The sequence below is a fragment of the Dermochelys coriacea genome, chromosome 11 (genome assembly GCF_009764565.3).
Source record: "Dermochelys coriacea isolate rDerCor1 chromosome 11, rDerCor1.pri.v4, whole genome shotgun sequence".
Lineage (NCBI taxonomy): Eukaryota > Metazoa > Chordata > Testudines > Dermochelyidae > Dermochelys > Dermochelys coriacea.
The window spans coordinates 58,793,362-58,809,662 of NC_050078.2; the positions used below are offsets into that span (position 1 = coordinate 58,793,362).

General features: G+C 42.1%; 1 long non-coding RNA gene across 1 annotated transcript in view; it reads right to left on the reverse strand.

Annotated features, from left to right (window-relative positions):
* Positions 1 to 3,621: 3,621 nt before the first annotated feature.
* The window catches only part of LOC122458170, an 84,145-nt gene continuing 71,465 nt past the window's right edge, over positions 3,622 to 16,301 (reverse strand). Inside the window, exon 2 of the long non-coding RNA XR_006278072.1 lies at positions 3,622 to 4,466. This is a non-coding gene — a long non-coding RNA (uncharacterized LOC122458170). The remainder of the gene's footprint in view (positions 4,467 to 16,301) is intronic.

Genomic DNA, 16,301 nt, shown 5'->3' on the forward strand with positions numbered 1-16,301 from the left:
GACATTTTCTAAGCCAGTTTACATTCAATTTTCACTATCAAGGCATCTTTACTGTTTGGCTACCAGCCAGTCTTTCATTATTACCTGAATTGATAGCCTGGCTCGGCCATCCTTTGAAATACATTGTACTTGGCAAGAACTTTAGGGGGCAATCATGAGCCACCATCGTCTTCCATTCTGTTGGTGACTCTTGCAGTTGCATTCTTCAGTGTGTTACTGTATAAAGGCGTTTTAGGTAGAGGGAGAAAGCTTCATGATTTACTTTTTAAAGAAATTTCTACACATATCTGAGAAAAATACTTATTCACTTGTATGCAACATTTTCTTTGAACAGCATGTGAAAATTTAGGCTGTTAACAAAGCTGAAGGATTCATTTCTCTATTGAATACATGTCTGGATTTTTCAAACCTGTAAAAATGGGGGAGTTTCCAGCATTTTTGGAAAATCAGGCCCCTTTAACATGCCCTTAAGTTAAACATTCCAAATTGAGGCCCTAGTCACTTTTGAAAATTTAGGCCCATATATTTCTATTTAAAACCTGGGGACTGATGAAGTCAATAGCAAGATTCCCTTTGCCACAATCCTGCGGGCACTTAGCAACTCAGGTTGCCAAAGTTACTAAGGTGCTTTAAGTATTTGCAGGTTCAATTTCTAAGCGCAGGACTGGACCCCAGGTTTTCAGGTAGTGCTAGAATTCATAAGTTAGATGATGAAACAAAGCTTGAAAATAATAATTAAACTTAGGCTGCACCTAAACAGAATTTTCCTTAACAGGGTTATCTTAAGGTCGATTTTGGCCCAAAATAGAGATTTTGTACCAAAAAAAAGAGTTTTACTAACCTTAGAAATGTCTCAATTAAATTTTTTTTAAATGATAGTGAAAACAACCTTTTGTTTCAGAAATTTTTTTTTCTTACAACATTAGCGCCCCAGATGGAACAGCATTGGGTTGCTGCGAAGGTCATGTAGTAACCCTGCCCTCAGCACTGGCACCTGCTGCAGTTTTGAGTTCGCGAAGTGCTATGAAGTGCTGTGATGCAACAGCATGGAATGCTGTCCGGGATGGGAATAGCCAGGGGGAGAGTAGCCCAAGCTAGGGAAGGGGCTTAGATGACATTGGAAGGCAAGACAAGGTTAGAGAAGGAGGAGGGAAGGAGAAGAATCTAGATGCTGAGTTAGTGGATGAACCAGAGCTGGGGTAGGAGGTGAGGTCATAAGAGAAGAATAGGAGAGTAAAAGTAGGGGATTGGAAAGAGAGAAGAAGAAAAGAGAAGAAAAATAGAAATGGTTCCAGGTCAGAAGCAGCAGAAAGAATAGAACTGGGCAGACACTATTAGAGAGGCATGTAGTGGGAGATAAAAGCTACAGATGTAGTGGAGAGTATCAAGGGAAAAAATCGGAAAGGAAATGTAATTGGTGAAAAAAGGAATTGATCAAAAAACTGCATTAGATGAAACAGGTCCTGAAAACAGCAAACAAGAAGCCCAACCTCAAAAGGCCCTGAAGTATATGAGCAGAGAGCAGAGGTGAAAGTAAGCTGGTGCGGTTTGGTACAGCGTACCGGTAAGAAAGCGTACCGGTGTACCGCTGATGGGTGGGGGGCAGCTGCCCCAGGGCCCAGTGATTTAAAAGAGCCCAGAGCTCCTGGCAATGGCCGAAGCACCTGGCCCTTGAAATTGTCACCGGAGCCCCGGGGCTCCTAGCTGCTGCTACCCCAGGGCTCTGGCGGTAATTTAAAAGGGCCCAGAAGCCCCGGGCCCTTTAAATTGCCATCAGAGCCCCTGGTGGTGCAGGCTGGGTAGCACTGAAGGGTTGGCTGGGGGAGTCTGGCCCCAGCCCTGCCCCTTCCACCCAAGGCCCTGCCCCTTCCGGGGACCCAGAGCTGCCCCCCCCGCCCGCCAACCCCATACCTTGCCCAGGACCCTAGCCACCCTGCATACTGGTGAGTCCATTAAGTTACTTTCACCCCTGGCAGAGAGAATGACTGTTTGAACTTCTGTTGAAGGAATACAGTTCATAGGTATCTAATGGAAAAGTGAGGGCCACTAGGTGAAGAAGTCCTGCTCATGGATAAACTCAGTGAAAAGGAGTACAGCCACAGGAATGTTGAATGTAAGGAGCACCACAAGCCAAAGAGAACCAAAAGATAGGACAGCAAGAGTGGAGTTGGCCTTACAGCCAAGGAGAGGAAAAGCTGATTTTTCTTCAAAGTGATGCAATATATCATTGAGTCATTTATTTTCTTCTTGTTAATAACGACACATTTAGTGGTAACTGCCCTTGGAGTAGTGTGAACAAGCTGGCCAAGGTTAATGAGGTGGTAACTTATAGTTAGTATAGTTAGTTTAGTATAACTATACTTTCTATACTATAACTATACTAACTATAATATAGTTAGTATAGTTAAGAGTCTATAGTATTTATGCTCCTGCTACAATTTTTGGGTTCTCTCCTACAAAGTTCTAAAAATTTTACATTATCTCTTTAGTCTTGGTTTGCCTCTGCTTCTCCTCCCAGTTAGCATGGTCTGGGTCACTGCTGTAGCAGAGACAGAGAGCTAGGCCCTTCCCAGATGAAGATAAGTCCTTCCCTCCAGCAGCTCCCACTTCAAGTGGGCTTCACCTACCCTATTCTGCTCAATAAAATCACCAGCAGTGAAAGAGTTCATGTGGACATTTGAAGTATCATCACTGAGCATTAGAGTTAACACCCTAATAAGTTTAATGAGGGTCAGGGGAGTTCACATCTCTCCAAGCCATTGTTTCAGGCTGTGAAGAGACTAAAGGAAACAACACTACATTTGTTACATTCGGGTCATATTTGGAAGGTTTACTTTGCAACCACCACAGCTAGTCATGTATTCATTGAAACACAAAGCTATTTACACTGTAACAAATTAAAATATGTATTGCATAGATCCCAGGCTAATAGAAACTTCCCCACCTCACACGACTGTGTTGTGAGGATAAACTTATTAATGTTTGCAATAGAACTTTCTCATTCACTGATTCAAGGATTTGATATGATTCAATTCTCTGTTCATCAGTATTTATATTTCTTTTCAGGAAAGCAATAAGGTGAGAAGACCTCTATTGCTAGATCACATCAAAGACAAAATTCCCACTTCCTCACTTTTACTTTAATATTTAAAGGACACGCAGTACATTGTAGCTGATATAGTGAGTGTCTCTTCTTGTTGCACATCAATAGCTTTCAAAGATGTTGGAACGCCAATAATTATTTTTCAAACAGTTTATTCAAGCCCATTATAAGAGCTGCGTTTTTTATTCCTGGTGGCGAACACGTACTTGAAGGTTCTTGAACCATTATGTTATTTCAGTGATGGGTGAATAAGGTGCTTAATGCTTCGTCTTCAGTAAAAGGAGGAAGGGATAACTGAAATACAAGGAGATATATTAATTGTTGCATCTAATATTTTATGGAGAGGAAAATATTTCTTTACAACCCAGCTGGCTGTTTTTAAGAGGTACTCAAAAACCATCAGGAATGTATTTCTGATAACAAGTTCCACCAATAGATAATAAAAAATCATGGATTACTCTGTGTGCCTGAGAAGCTAAAGGAAAAATCATTAAAATACAACAGTCTTCTTTCAGGACTTTGTCTTTACAGTTATTCATTTATTATGTACTGTAGTCAAGCTTAACAAGGCTCTGAGACATAAGACAAGGGTAATAACAAATATAGAAACAAAAGCAGAGCTTGAATTGCGAAAAGGAGAGTGCTATTCTCAGCTCTGCCCACAATTCAGTGCCTACCTGAGAGATTAACATGAGACGCTACTCATGCTAGGTGTTCACTGTAAGTGTGCTCAGCTGGTCTCCCCTCAGTGAAGTTTGGACACACCCAAAGCTAGGGCTGGATTAAGGCAGGGGTATGAGCAGGAAGACATGTGACTGGTTAAGGAGAACATTCCATTTCTATTAAACAAAACTGGCTCCTTATTAGAGCAACTATTGCTGGAGCTGCTCCTCCTGCACCTTAGCATTCCTAACCATCTGCACAGAGTAACTTTCTAGTGTCTCCTTCAGACTCTTCCCTTCTTCAATGCAGGCTCCACTCTCCAGTTTCCATGCAGGTGGAGGCAGCGATCGGACCAGAACCTCAGCTTTCATTTAACAAAAAATGCTTCTACTCCCTCCAGCTTGCAAAGAAAAACTCTGAAAATGTGAACTGAATGGAAGTGATGCAGTGACATCTGCAGCCACCAGCCAGAGGAGGAACGACAGCCACTAGAGCAGAGGAAGAAGCCACTTGTTCTCAGATCCAGTCTAGTTTGCCACTGCTCCAAGGACCCAGGCTGGTCAGAGTGGGCTTAGATGCCCACTAGGCTCTGCAGGCTTGGCTCTCCCTGCATGCCCACCAGATCTTCCTCTGTAGGTGGGTCTTAGATGTCTTCCATCACCCTCCTCCATTGTAACCTATTGGGTGTGGTGCATGAGACCTGAGTGAAAAAAATTAGATGATCATAATGGTCCCTTCTGGCTTTAAGATTTACGAATGTTAGTATATCCAATAAACACTGTTGTGCTGGTGTAGTTAACTGAAAGTGAATTTGACTATTAGATGACCTAGTAGGAAATTTGCATGCAACAGTCACAGTAAATGTGCAAATGCAGTTTTGGTCAGACTGATAGGCAAGTAAATTGCTTACTTGATTATTAGTGGTTTCCAGAATGATGATTTTATTTACAGGATGGGTAAATGCCAGTGGATTCAACACATCCATCCATTCAACGAGACTACATACATACATTATTTGAGGCTATTTTTTAAAAAATAAACTAGATGGAGAATAGGTCAGAGAATGTGCTTGTTACTGCTAGGCAACAAAATGGTGACAAGATCCTTAGATGACATAGGGAATATTGTTAATAATTCTATTGATAGCACATTTTCTGTAGTAGGATAGAGACCATGTGCAATCTCTTATCCTCCTTCCAGAATACACAGAGCACACAGATGCTAAAACATGTAGATGTCATGCTAAAACGGGTGGTAATACACCATCAAGGCTTAACCCATAGATTAGCGATACAAGGCCTAAATAGCAACTTCTCAGCTACAGAGCTGGTTGAAACTTCCTTCAGAAAATGCCACTCCAACCAAAATTCTTAATGGAATCATATTGATTTCAACAAGCTTTCATTTTGATAGCATTAGAGTATCCTGTTCCAGCATTTATGGAATGAAAATGTTTCACTTTGAAATTTATTTTACCTAAATATATAGGTAAAAATAAAAAGGGTCAAAATCAAAATGAAACATTTCTAGTTCATCTCAAATGTTTCAATTGACCTGGAACAAAAGATGTTTCAGAATTTAGTTTAATGAAATATTTCAAAACTGTGGCTTTTTGTCACAAATTTGGGACCTCTTCCCTCCCCCCCCATTCTCAGTATTTTTCATGGGATGGGAAATCCATTTTCCAACCAATTCTAGTTGACAGTTTTGGGAAGATCTTGAAAAGGGCTGAGGCCTGACCAGGAGGAAGAGGGAGGATAGGACTCCATGTTGCACTCTGCCATCTGAAATTTTTCTGAAATAAGCAGACTCACAAATTCCAGCCCAAATTTTGCTCATAGTGCGTGCTCCATTGTTAGGCTAAAACAGACGAGCAATGTACACAGAAAGTATAAAAGTGGCATTGATCATTTCTGTCAGTTATTTAACGATGTTTATTTTAGGTTCAGACTTTTTTCCTTTAAGTCTTTAGTGTGGTCAGAATGGTCAGAGTGGACAACTGAGAATCAGGTGCCTGGGGTGTTCTGAGGTTAAAACAAATAGTATTGGTAAAGTGCTCCAAAAGTCTCCCTGAGAAGCTGTGCTGTTATCTCTTGCCTTGCCATCAGAATGAATGGCACTGCTAACTTCTGTGTGAGGTTTTTGTTTTCACTCAAGTGCTACACTTGACCCATCAGTGGAATGCTGGGTCTATACTCAGATATGCATATGGATGCTCCAATGTTCAGCTATTGCAAGGTTTTCTGAACTGCCTCGGTCCATCTGTATTTTAATTAAAAGAAATATAAACCACTACAGATTAACCCTTGCTCTTTGCATGATGCTTTGTAAATGGCAATAAATCTTGGATACAATGTGAGACAAAGAGCTTAGTTTCTATTGTACCTCAGCAGGATAAACACACTTTCCCCTGTAAAGAGAAAAAAATGCCAGTGTTGGGTTCATTATTGTTTCAAGAACATAAAACTCTATTTCTGGAGATAGCCGCTATATGTTTGATCATACAATATTGATTGTGATGAACAAAGTTAAAAGATTATGCTGCAGTCACATGGCCAAAGCCTGATACCTGTATTCTACCTATTGCACGAATATGCCTCCCATTGGCGCAGTATTTAAGCAATCGGTAAGATCGTAAAATTGGACAGAGCAGGAACTGAGGCACAAAATGCTCAAAATCACATAGCAAGTCTGTGCCAGAGAAGGCAACTGAATCCCAGGTTAGTTTCCCAACCACTGAACCATTCTTCCCTAACAATGAATAGCAGTTTACTCCACAAATAGCTCCAGGGAGGACACTGGGTCTACTTATGGGGTAAGATGCTATTAAACTGGAGTGAGGCTATAACCCTCTGGTCCATAATTAGCCATTTGTGCTCTGCCGTATCCACAAACCAGCCCATCTGCCTGTAAAAACAATAGGTTGGTTTACTTGCCAAAAGTAGAAAGCCTTTGTATTGAAATACATGTGCCCCAAACATAAATAAATACATGTTTAAACAAACATTGAAGGAAGGTTAAATTTGGACATCTGTAAATTAAATGTCAGATTAAATTGGTAAAATAGTGACGAGCATAAACAAATAGATGAAGAGGCTGTGATTAATGAAAATCTATTAGCCATGTAAGAGCGGTCTTTTGCAACTTGAAAGATAAAAACATAGGGGCAGATCCAAGCCAAACCGCTCTCAACGGGATCCCAGGTGGGGAACAAAATTGGCTAATGTTAGTTTGGAACTCTCTTTTTCCTTGGGTTTGCTCGGGGCTGGGGGAGGATTTTGCTCCAATACAAGTTACAGCAGCCTCAGGACTGCTTTAATTTACACTGCTGCATTCTGCACCAGCATGTCCCCTAAGTGGGTAGGGAAGTTGAACGGGCGTGATAAAGCACCAGTTAGCTAGTATTGCTTTCTGGTATCCCAGTGATACCCTTATGCCAATGGGATTTACAAGCTGCTTTCACCCTTTTTGCCCCCAAATCTTATGATCTGGACCACAGAGTGCCTCTGGTGAGTCACTATTATTCTAAATTTGTCATGGCCCTTTAATTAGCGAGACCCTGGCACAGGGAATGGCAATAATCTCTGAAGGGCTGGCTCTGGACTCTCAAGAACATTGTAGCAACAGTAGTAGACAAATACATAATTGTTAAACAAATGTTAAATTTAAAAAAATAATCTAAACCCTTAACCCTCAAACTTCAAGGAGCACACAATACAGGTAGGCTTTACTCTCTTATAACCTGGGTTGGCTGGCTGCCAGGAGGATCTCTTGGCATCATTTTGCACAACCTGAGGGCTGCTCTAAAGTATACTGGCTACCGATGGCCCCAAGGAGCTGATGTGACAACTAAGGATCAGTGAGACATAGTGAAGCCTTGGTTACATCCCATTGCCCTCTGACAGTCATTCCCTTGCTCTGGTGACTCACCCTTCACTGGTGTGATCCTTCCAGGCCCAGTTATGCCAAATCCGTGATCTAATTCTGCAGGCAGTATGACACAAAGTGACTGTACCACACCTCAGGATCCGGAGCAATAATTACTGACTCTTTGTAACTACACTTGGATCCCCCCCCCCTTTTTAGCTATAATAAGATTTCTTAGTCTTAATATGTTGAATTCAACACCTACCTTGGGAGGGGAGGAAAATTGTAAGCTTTATTTGGTTTCCTATACAAGTAAGCAATTTGCTGTGTACTGTAATTTGTCTGTATGCTGGCCTTTTTTTGGTACACATGTAATTTTACTTTGGTGAATGACACACATTACTGATAGCCTGGCTTGCTGACCAGTCCAGAGAAGGAGACACAGAGAGGCTGTTAGATATTTGCCAAGAAACTTTGTCAGCAACCACAAGAGCAGTGACGAGGCCAAACAAAATAAAGCTGGAGAAGTGGGTTAAGTAGGGACTGTTACTTATGAGAGGTTAATAAAGACAAGCGACAGCTGGTGAAAACTGGATAAGAAGAGAAGGTGGGATGCAAGTGCAGATCACAGTTATAACAGCAACTCAAAAGGAGGATCGGACAGGAAAACCGGAAACAGGGGAAAAAGGTGAATGCAAGCAAGAACTCTGGAAGAAGTGAGGGATTATTGGAGGTACAAAGACCATGGCAGTAGAGCTAGTCAATAGTACCGGTAGAACAGAGTCGAAGGGAAAATATTCTGAGTGACTGGTATCAATGGTTTCACAATTTTCTGAAAATCATTGGACACTACTTGATAGGGGTCTGGCCCAAAGCTCATTCAAATCAATGCCCTTTCCCCTGACCTGGCTGGGCTTTGGATCTGGCCCTGTGAGCATAAAGCTATCATGTCGGCAGAAGGCGGCTTATCTTTGGGAAATTGGAAGAATCAGTAGCACATCTGGAATTAGAAGCCAGGAGTCATGGTCTTAGTCCCTAACACTATAAACACTTCCTTCAAAAACAAAACAAAAAATCCTGCAATGTGTCTAACCAGAAGAGTTGCATATTGGAAGAGTCTGGCATCATGCTGGAGGATGACTGATTTTATGGGCATTTCTATGACACTCATCACTTTTGGAGCTGAGCACCTCACGTTTCTTTGATTAAATTATCCTCATAGATCTTTTCTCCATTCCTGTAGTGGTGAGAAAGTTCCAATCCCAGGTTGGGACCTAGGACACAGAGAGATCGAAACTTTCCCAACATCACACAGCAAGTCTGGGGCAGAGTCAGCAAATGACCCCAGATCTCCTTAACCATAGACCATCCTTCCTCTCTCGCTGGAGCATTTCCAACATTGGTTAAAACCCTCCCCCGCACCCCTACCCAAGCTATGGGCTATTAATGCCCTTTCTAACTGAAAGTCAGTCAGCACCGGAAAGTATTCATTGTTGAATTAATAAATCACATGTCTAAGGGAGAGCTTTACATTTTTTGTACAGAATACGCATATGGCCTAAATGCATATCATCCCAGGAAATATTGAGATGGCAGTAGGAAATGGCCTGGCAAGAGAAGAATTAGTTTATAAGAATAAGAATTAGTAGGAAGTATGCATGCATTAGTATCTTTGAAAAGAGTTAGGGTAAAGAGGAGAAGTAAAGACTAGATCTCCATATACGTAGATCTAAATGTGGACAACTGATTGAAAATCAAGGGCACAAAGAAAAAAGTGAATGTTTAAAAGAATTTTTTTAATAGAAATAGTATTTTCTATCACTGACATTTCCTGACTCAGCATTATTGTTCTAAATAATCTGAGGCAAAAAAAAAAAAATCACACAAACTCAGCTCTTTGTGGGATGAAGATAAACCTGATCTCAATGGAGACTATGAACTCTCCAGGGCAGGCACTGTCTCCTATTGTGCTAGGTGCTGTACCCAAAGTGAGGGCCCCATCTGCCTGCGGCCTGCTGGCACTACGGCCACAATGACAAATACGCCCTGTCTGTAACACAGGACAGGTGCTGGGTGGCGGGAGAGAGAAATGGCTGTTCCACAGTCAGCCTGCCAGGGAATTCATTGTTTTTATCCAAGAACCAGAGAAGCAACTGGCACTGGGAAAAGACCTTATGGCACATAATAATATTTGGAAAACATGTTTAAAACCCCCTGGAATAGAGGAATAAACACCAAGGCTTTCATTTAATAAGCTCTGCTAAATGATCAATAGATTGGCTTCAGATTTCCAAACATTGCTATGTAACATCAGAGAAGTTTTTCCTGATTAAAAAAAAATCAAATACATTAAGGGCTCATATTCAAATGACAGGCAGTGCAGTGAGGCATTAGTATTCTATTTAACAATGTATTTTAACACAATTGTTAATGAGAAATAAAAAGGAGCACTTCACTTATACTTAGAAATAGCAATGCTCTTTGTACAGAGGCTCATCATTATTATTCATAATCATGTATATAACAGTTGTGCCTAGGGACCAGCTAAGAACAAGACCGCTTTGTGCTAAGCACTGTTACAATCTGTGTAGGGATCAAACAGTCCCTGCCCCAGAAATCTTACAATCTAATAGCTAAGACGGACATAAGATGAAGGGAAAGGGATATAAGACACAACCAGACGGAACAATGTGATAGTGGCAAATGTGATGTTAGTTGCACATTTGGGTTGTGTGTGTATACGGGGGTGGCTATTGAATTTTTTAGAGTCATTGTTATGTATTTAGCGCCAACATTCTGCTCGGTGGCCTTACAGATACTAAATAAGACAGGTCCCTGCCCTGAAGTGTGCACAATCCTGCAAACACTTACTGCTAACCAGAGTGCTTACTACTGGGAGTAGTCTCCCTGGGTATATCTACCCTGGAATAAAAGACCTGCGACATGGCCGGCCTGGGTCAGGCTTTCAGGGCTTGGGCTGCGCAGGTAACTATTACTGTGTATACATTTGGGCTCAGAGCCTGGGCGTTCCAAGCCTCTCCCTTTGCGGGGTCCTAGAGCAAGAGCTCCAGCCTGAGCCCGAAGATCTATGCAGCAATTTTACAGCCTCACAGCCCACGTCAGCTGACCCAGATCACTGCGGGTGTTTAACTTCTATGTAGATGTACCCCAGGAGTTCAGTGGACTGCTCATAATAGTAAGCACCACACACTCAATACTAAGTGTTTGCAGGATCAGGTCCCAAATTAATACTTGTATCAGACTAAAGTGGCTGCTTTGCGAATATTCAAGTCCCACTTTCAACATTACTAGTTTACTTTAGGCACGTCTTTTGATTAGTTTGTGTTTAATGGGAATTCACCTGCCCCACTCCTAGTTGTGAAGGGTGGCCCCTTCAGCACCAGAAGTATGGTTATTACAGGGAGAGGGTATGGTATCTTCCCCCACTCATACACAAAACTGGTGATGGAAGTGAATAGCACAGGCTGGCAGTGGGAAGGATGGAAGTGTGCAGCGCACCATGAACGAGCAGTAGAGGCAATATTACGGCCCGCACTCTCTGGAAAACCCTGGTCAGTGCTGTTATCAGCTGTTATTCTATTATATTGGAAGTGGTTTCCTTGTCTGGGCACACTCTGTAAGTATGGGTGCTCCCTTTGTGTATGTGGTCCAAACTGAAGGCTCTATTGTTAATATGATCAATTATTCCATAAGCAATGGCTGTATGAGCTATCTCACTATTTTCAATACCATCCATTTTTCCTTTGAGGCTACAGTTTGCTCCCTTCCATACAGCCATACAACTGTGGCTGCCATTCTTTGAGAGCCACTCATATAGCTGTAATCATCCGTGAAGTGTGCTTAACCTCCACTGAACAGGGGAACAAGAGATCCAAGCCCATTCTTGAACAAAGGGTTCCTGTGCTGTAGCTCATGATGCTGCAACCAAGTTACTAGGACAGTGCAAATTATTTTGTGTTAGGAATATACTGTGGGTTTCATTGAATTAGTAAAAACCAAGGCATTAGGCTTTTTGCACTGTTGCATTAGGATTTGCTAAATTGAGATCCACAGTAATACAGGTGTATCAATATTTAAGAAGACATAGTACAAATCTCACTGCCAGCTAGTGAAAAAGTTCTGTTAGTGACATGAGGAATGCTCAGATCAGATTTGATTTAGCATGTGGATTCTGTCGGAATGAAAGGTTATGACTCAATTGAATCTTGTTGCAAATGTATTTGAAGCAAATTTCTCTCTCTCTCTCTTTTTTAATTTTGAGCATTAATTTCCAAATGAATACATTTTTCCATATTACACAAGCATGTTTTTTTACAACTGTTAAACATGCATTGTGCACATTTGCGATTTACTGCAAGATCCAACCAAACCAAATATTTTCAATCTGGCGGGAATCAGGTACAAGTCAAGGGCGGTTGTTGCACTGCTCCATGAGTAGTTTTGTCAAGAGACTGACTTAGGCAACTGCTCCGACTGGTATGTTGGAGGGTGGGGGAAGTCAAGGTGCTATCCGTTCCCACTCTCATCTGTCCACCTGTAGGGGGGTCTGGCCCTGTGGATCTATGGAGTTTGCTTCCCTTCCTGTGATGAGAGCAGTAGTAGGTGTAATTGGAGCAAGGTAGGAAGTGGGCACCTTGAGGTGCTGTGTACCATGGGCCACACAAATGCACAGCCAGTCTGAATAATGAATATTTAAACAATTGTACCAACAATTCATGGAAAACCCCATCCATCTGGGAGGTAACAATCAAAATGGTAGAAGAGAACCAAACACTAACTACAAATTCCTCTATGTGCTGTTGATGAAAAGTAGCCCACCATAGGGAGCCCAAAGTGTGTATGTGTTTGTGTTTGTGTGTGTGTGGATGGAACAGCCATTCAGGGACTCTCCAATTATGTAAGGTACCACTATGCCCTCCCCGCACTACTGTATTATGTAAGCACCTCACAATCTTTAACACATTTATGCTCAAAACACACCTGTGAGGTAGGGAAATACTATTAGCCCTGTTTTACTGATTGGCAACAGAAAGACAGGTGAGCTCCTGACCCTATTTAAGTCAATGAGTTTTGCCATTGACTTCAACGGGGCCATGATTTCACTCTAAAAAACTGGCCCAAGGTAATGGCCCGGGCAGAGCAGGAATTGAACCCAGGTATCTGGCTGGCACCTTAATGACTAAACCTTTCTTTCTCTCCATATCTGCTTTCTTTCCTCCATGTACGAGACTATTAGAGGTCACGGCAATGCAGGGGAAGGGGCTGTGGCACAAAACAAACCCAATTAAAATAATAAATCCCAACCTCTGTTAAAACAATGGAAGAAATGTTAAGACTATCCCTAAGCCTCCAGAGCACAATGGGACAATGAGTAATGGACAGAATGAGTTTTTAAAGAAAATATCTTGCCAGAGGAACTTGATTTTTCTTCCCACAGAAGTACAAAGTTAGTGGAAAATGAGACATGCAGTAACTGGAGTATATCAGAGCCAAAATTTCAATGTGCCTTGATTTTTAGTGCCTTGCTTGAGGTACCTTAAAAACTCCTCATTTTCAGAAAGTGCTGATCCACTGCTCTCTGAAAATCATACCCCTTTAAGATGTCTTAAGTTGGGCACCCAAATAATTGATGCACATCAAAAATCACTAGTCACTTTTGAAAATCTTGGCCTTGGATTTTAATACAACATGCGATTTTGGGTAATAATGCAAACAAGCTTGGAGAGAGACACTGCCACATGGGCCAGAAACTAGCCAAAAGCCCATAAATAAAGGAAAAATAGCAAGTTATAAGCAGGTGCCAGGCTGATATGACTCCTCTGATTTTAACATATTTATTACTAATCCATTACTAGAATGGCTAGTGATGTTTGCAGATGATACTAACATGGGGGGAGCTGTGAACAACAGAAAGCTGGAGAAATTACAGTAACTCCTCACTTAAAGTCATCCTAGTTAACATTGCTTCATTATTAGGTTGCTGATCTATTAGAGAACATACTCATTTAAAGTTGTGCAATGTTCCGTTATAAGGTTGTTTGGCTTGCCAAGCAGGGTCAAGGGCTTACCCCACTCCGCCCACCAGGCATTCCAGCCAGGGAGCGGGCAAGTCCCATGCTCCGCTCCCCGACAGGAGTGCTAGATGGGCAGAATGGGGCAAGCCCCCATGCCCCGACCCCACTATCCAGCTGGAACTCCATGCAGGCAGAGTGGGGCAAGCCCCTGTGACCCCTCACTACACCCCTGCCTCAACCAAGCTTCACAATCATCATTGGTGAGTACAGTATTAAATTGTTTGTTTAAAATTATTTAAAACTTACACTTTATATGTATATTATGTCTTTTGTCTGATGAAAAAAATTTCCCTGGAATCTAACCCCCCTTATTTACATTAATTCTTATGGGGAAATTGGATTTGCTTAACATCATTTCGCTTAAAGTAGCATTTTTCAGGAACATAAATACAACATTAAGCAAGGAGTTACTGTATAGTAAAGGGACCTACAGAAATCAGAAACCTGGGCAGAAAACAAACAAAAACCAGTTCAGCTTGATGAAAAATATAAGCTAAAAACATCTGAGGAAAAGTCTTCTCAAACGCATGTTTTTTGTCTGCATGAGTGTTTGCTAGGTGTTTTCATTCATACGAATATGGGAGTTTATGTATGAACACATATTCACATGCCCGCTGGAAGTCATTGCCTGGCCACCCCATATAGCCTCCTGTGCCCCAGCTTCTGGAGCTCTGGTCTGTCTTTAAGGGGCTCTAGCAAAAGGGCTACAACTAAGAAGGCTACCAGAGTCCTCTGATTCTTTGCCAGCATGCTCAGAATCAGAAGTGGGGCAGAAGAAACTAGAAGTCCCTGTTGGGGCCAATATGGGGGGCTTCCTGCCTAGGGTGATTTGAATAGGCAGTTCACTGGAGTAGAGCTGGACAAAGGTTTTTCAGATGAATAGTTTATTCACCAAAATTATTCAGCCAACCCCACACTATTACTGAATTCACCAAATAGGTTCAGCTAATTTTTTTTTTTTTGGGCTGGGCGAGGGGGGAGGGAGAAGGGGATTTAGGTGCAATTCACAAAATGGCCAGAAGTGGAGAGGCCACCCAGTGTACAATTTTTAGCCCAGAGGTTAGGGCACTTCCCTGGGACGTGGGAGACCCAGGTTCAGTTGCCCCTGTCTGACATGGGGCATGTTGCCAGAGCGTGCCCTAACTGCATCTTCTATTGAGGCTGTTTCACTTTGTATAAATACTTACACAGTCATTGGGCCCACAGAAAATGAGAGTTCAGTTTGGAAGCTGGCAGAGAGACAGCGCGGCTCGGGGGAGTCCCTGCTGAATTCCAGCTTCCCCCAAAAGGAATATTTGTACTGCTTTGAGACTAGTTGCATGGATCAGGCAGCTCCAGCACTGAAGTGACCAGCATCCAGACAGAGAGAGAGAGAGAGAAAGTCTCACCCTGCACCAGCTCCCAAAAGCCAGCCAAGACCCTAGGCTGATTCCAGACCAAGGAATCAAGCTGGGGTCTGGATAGAACCCTGTCCCACTCAGGAGTGAAGAAAAAGTAAAAAAGGCATTTTTTTAAACCAGTCAATACCACAGTACTTCAACACTATATCTCAGGACATGTAACTTCAGTTGTGCCAGCAGCCTTGGGAAGGTGCAGGTAGAAAGGTGAGATTTGAGTGTTAGGAAATGGGGAATTAGCTTATTTATAAATGTTTATTAATTAACTTTAATCCTTTCCCAGATCTTATTTTTCTGTTCCCAGTAAAGTCCTGCCTCTATTATACAGTTATTTTTGGTGTGTCATTCCTTTGCTGGGGTTGTTTTATTTACTTTAGTGTCATCTGGGCTTTACATTCCTTGCCAACTGGTACTAGTATTGTTGATTTTCTCAGGGGGAAGCACCTTGTGTATCTGTCACACTAAGAAGTTGCTTTGAGAAGAGGCACTAGGCACGAAGAAAAAAGAACTCAAGACCTGACCCATGCAAGGAGAGGGGTGATCTCAGTTAGTTCACAGCACACACACAGAAGTTGGATGCAAACCAAATACTCTTGCTGGAAAGCTGAAATGTAACACTACAGTATTTCTAGGAATTCAGAGTGATAACACACAAAACCCCCAAAACAGAAAGAGAAAAAAGACTGCTCTCTGTGGCAGCAAGGCACAACTCACCCCATTCCCCCTTATTTCAATATGGCTCTTTCCAGGTTGGCTGTCTGCTAACTAATTCAGATGACCCAAGTCACATGGCTTCCCTTGGAGTCCCTTAGTCTGCAAGCTGGACCAGGAAATCCCTCACACAAAGTGATAGCATGTCATTTTAACCAATTTCCAATGGATTCAAACTGCTCCAAATATGGGGGTTATCAGAGAGAAAATGGAGGAGGGCTTATGCCACACCTCAGGGGAAGCACTATGTGACCTTTGTATGTTTGAGTGTGAGGGTTATGAATGTTTTAAAATTAGTGGTTGTCTTGAAAAAAATTAATACAAAATTGGTATGGTCAGCAGTAAGGAGGGGGAAGACAGGAACATAGGAGAAGGGATGCTTAAGCAGCAGAAAATTGTCTCGATACACTTTGTACACATTCCAGTACAAGAATATGGAGCAGAGGATAAGGGGGAGTAGAGTTA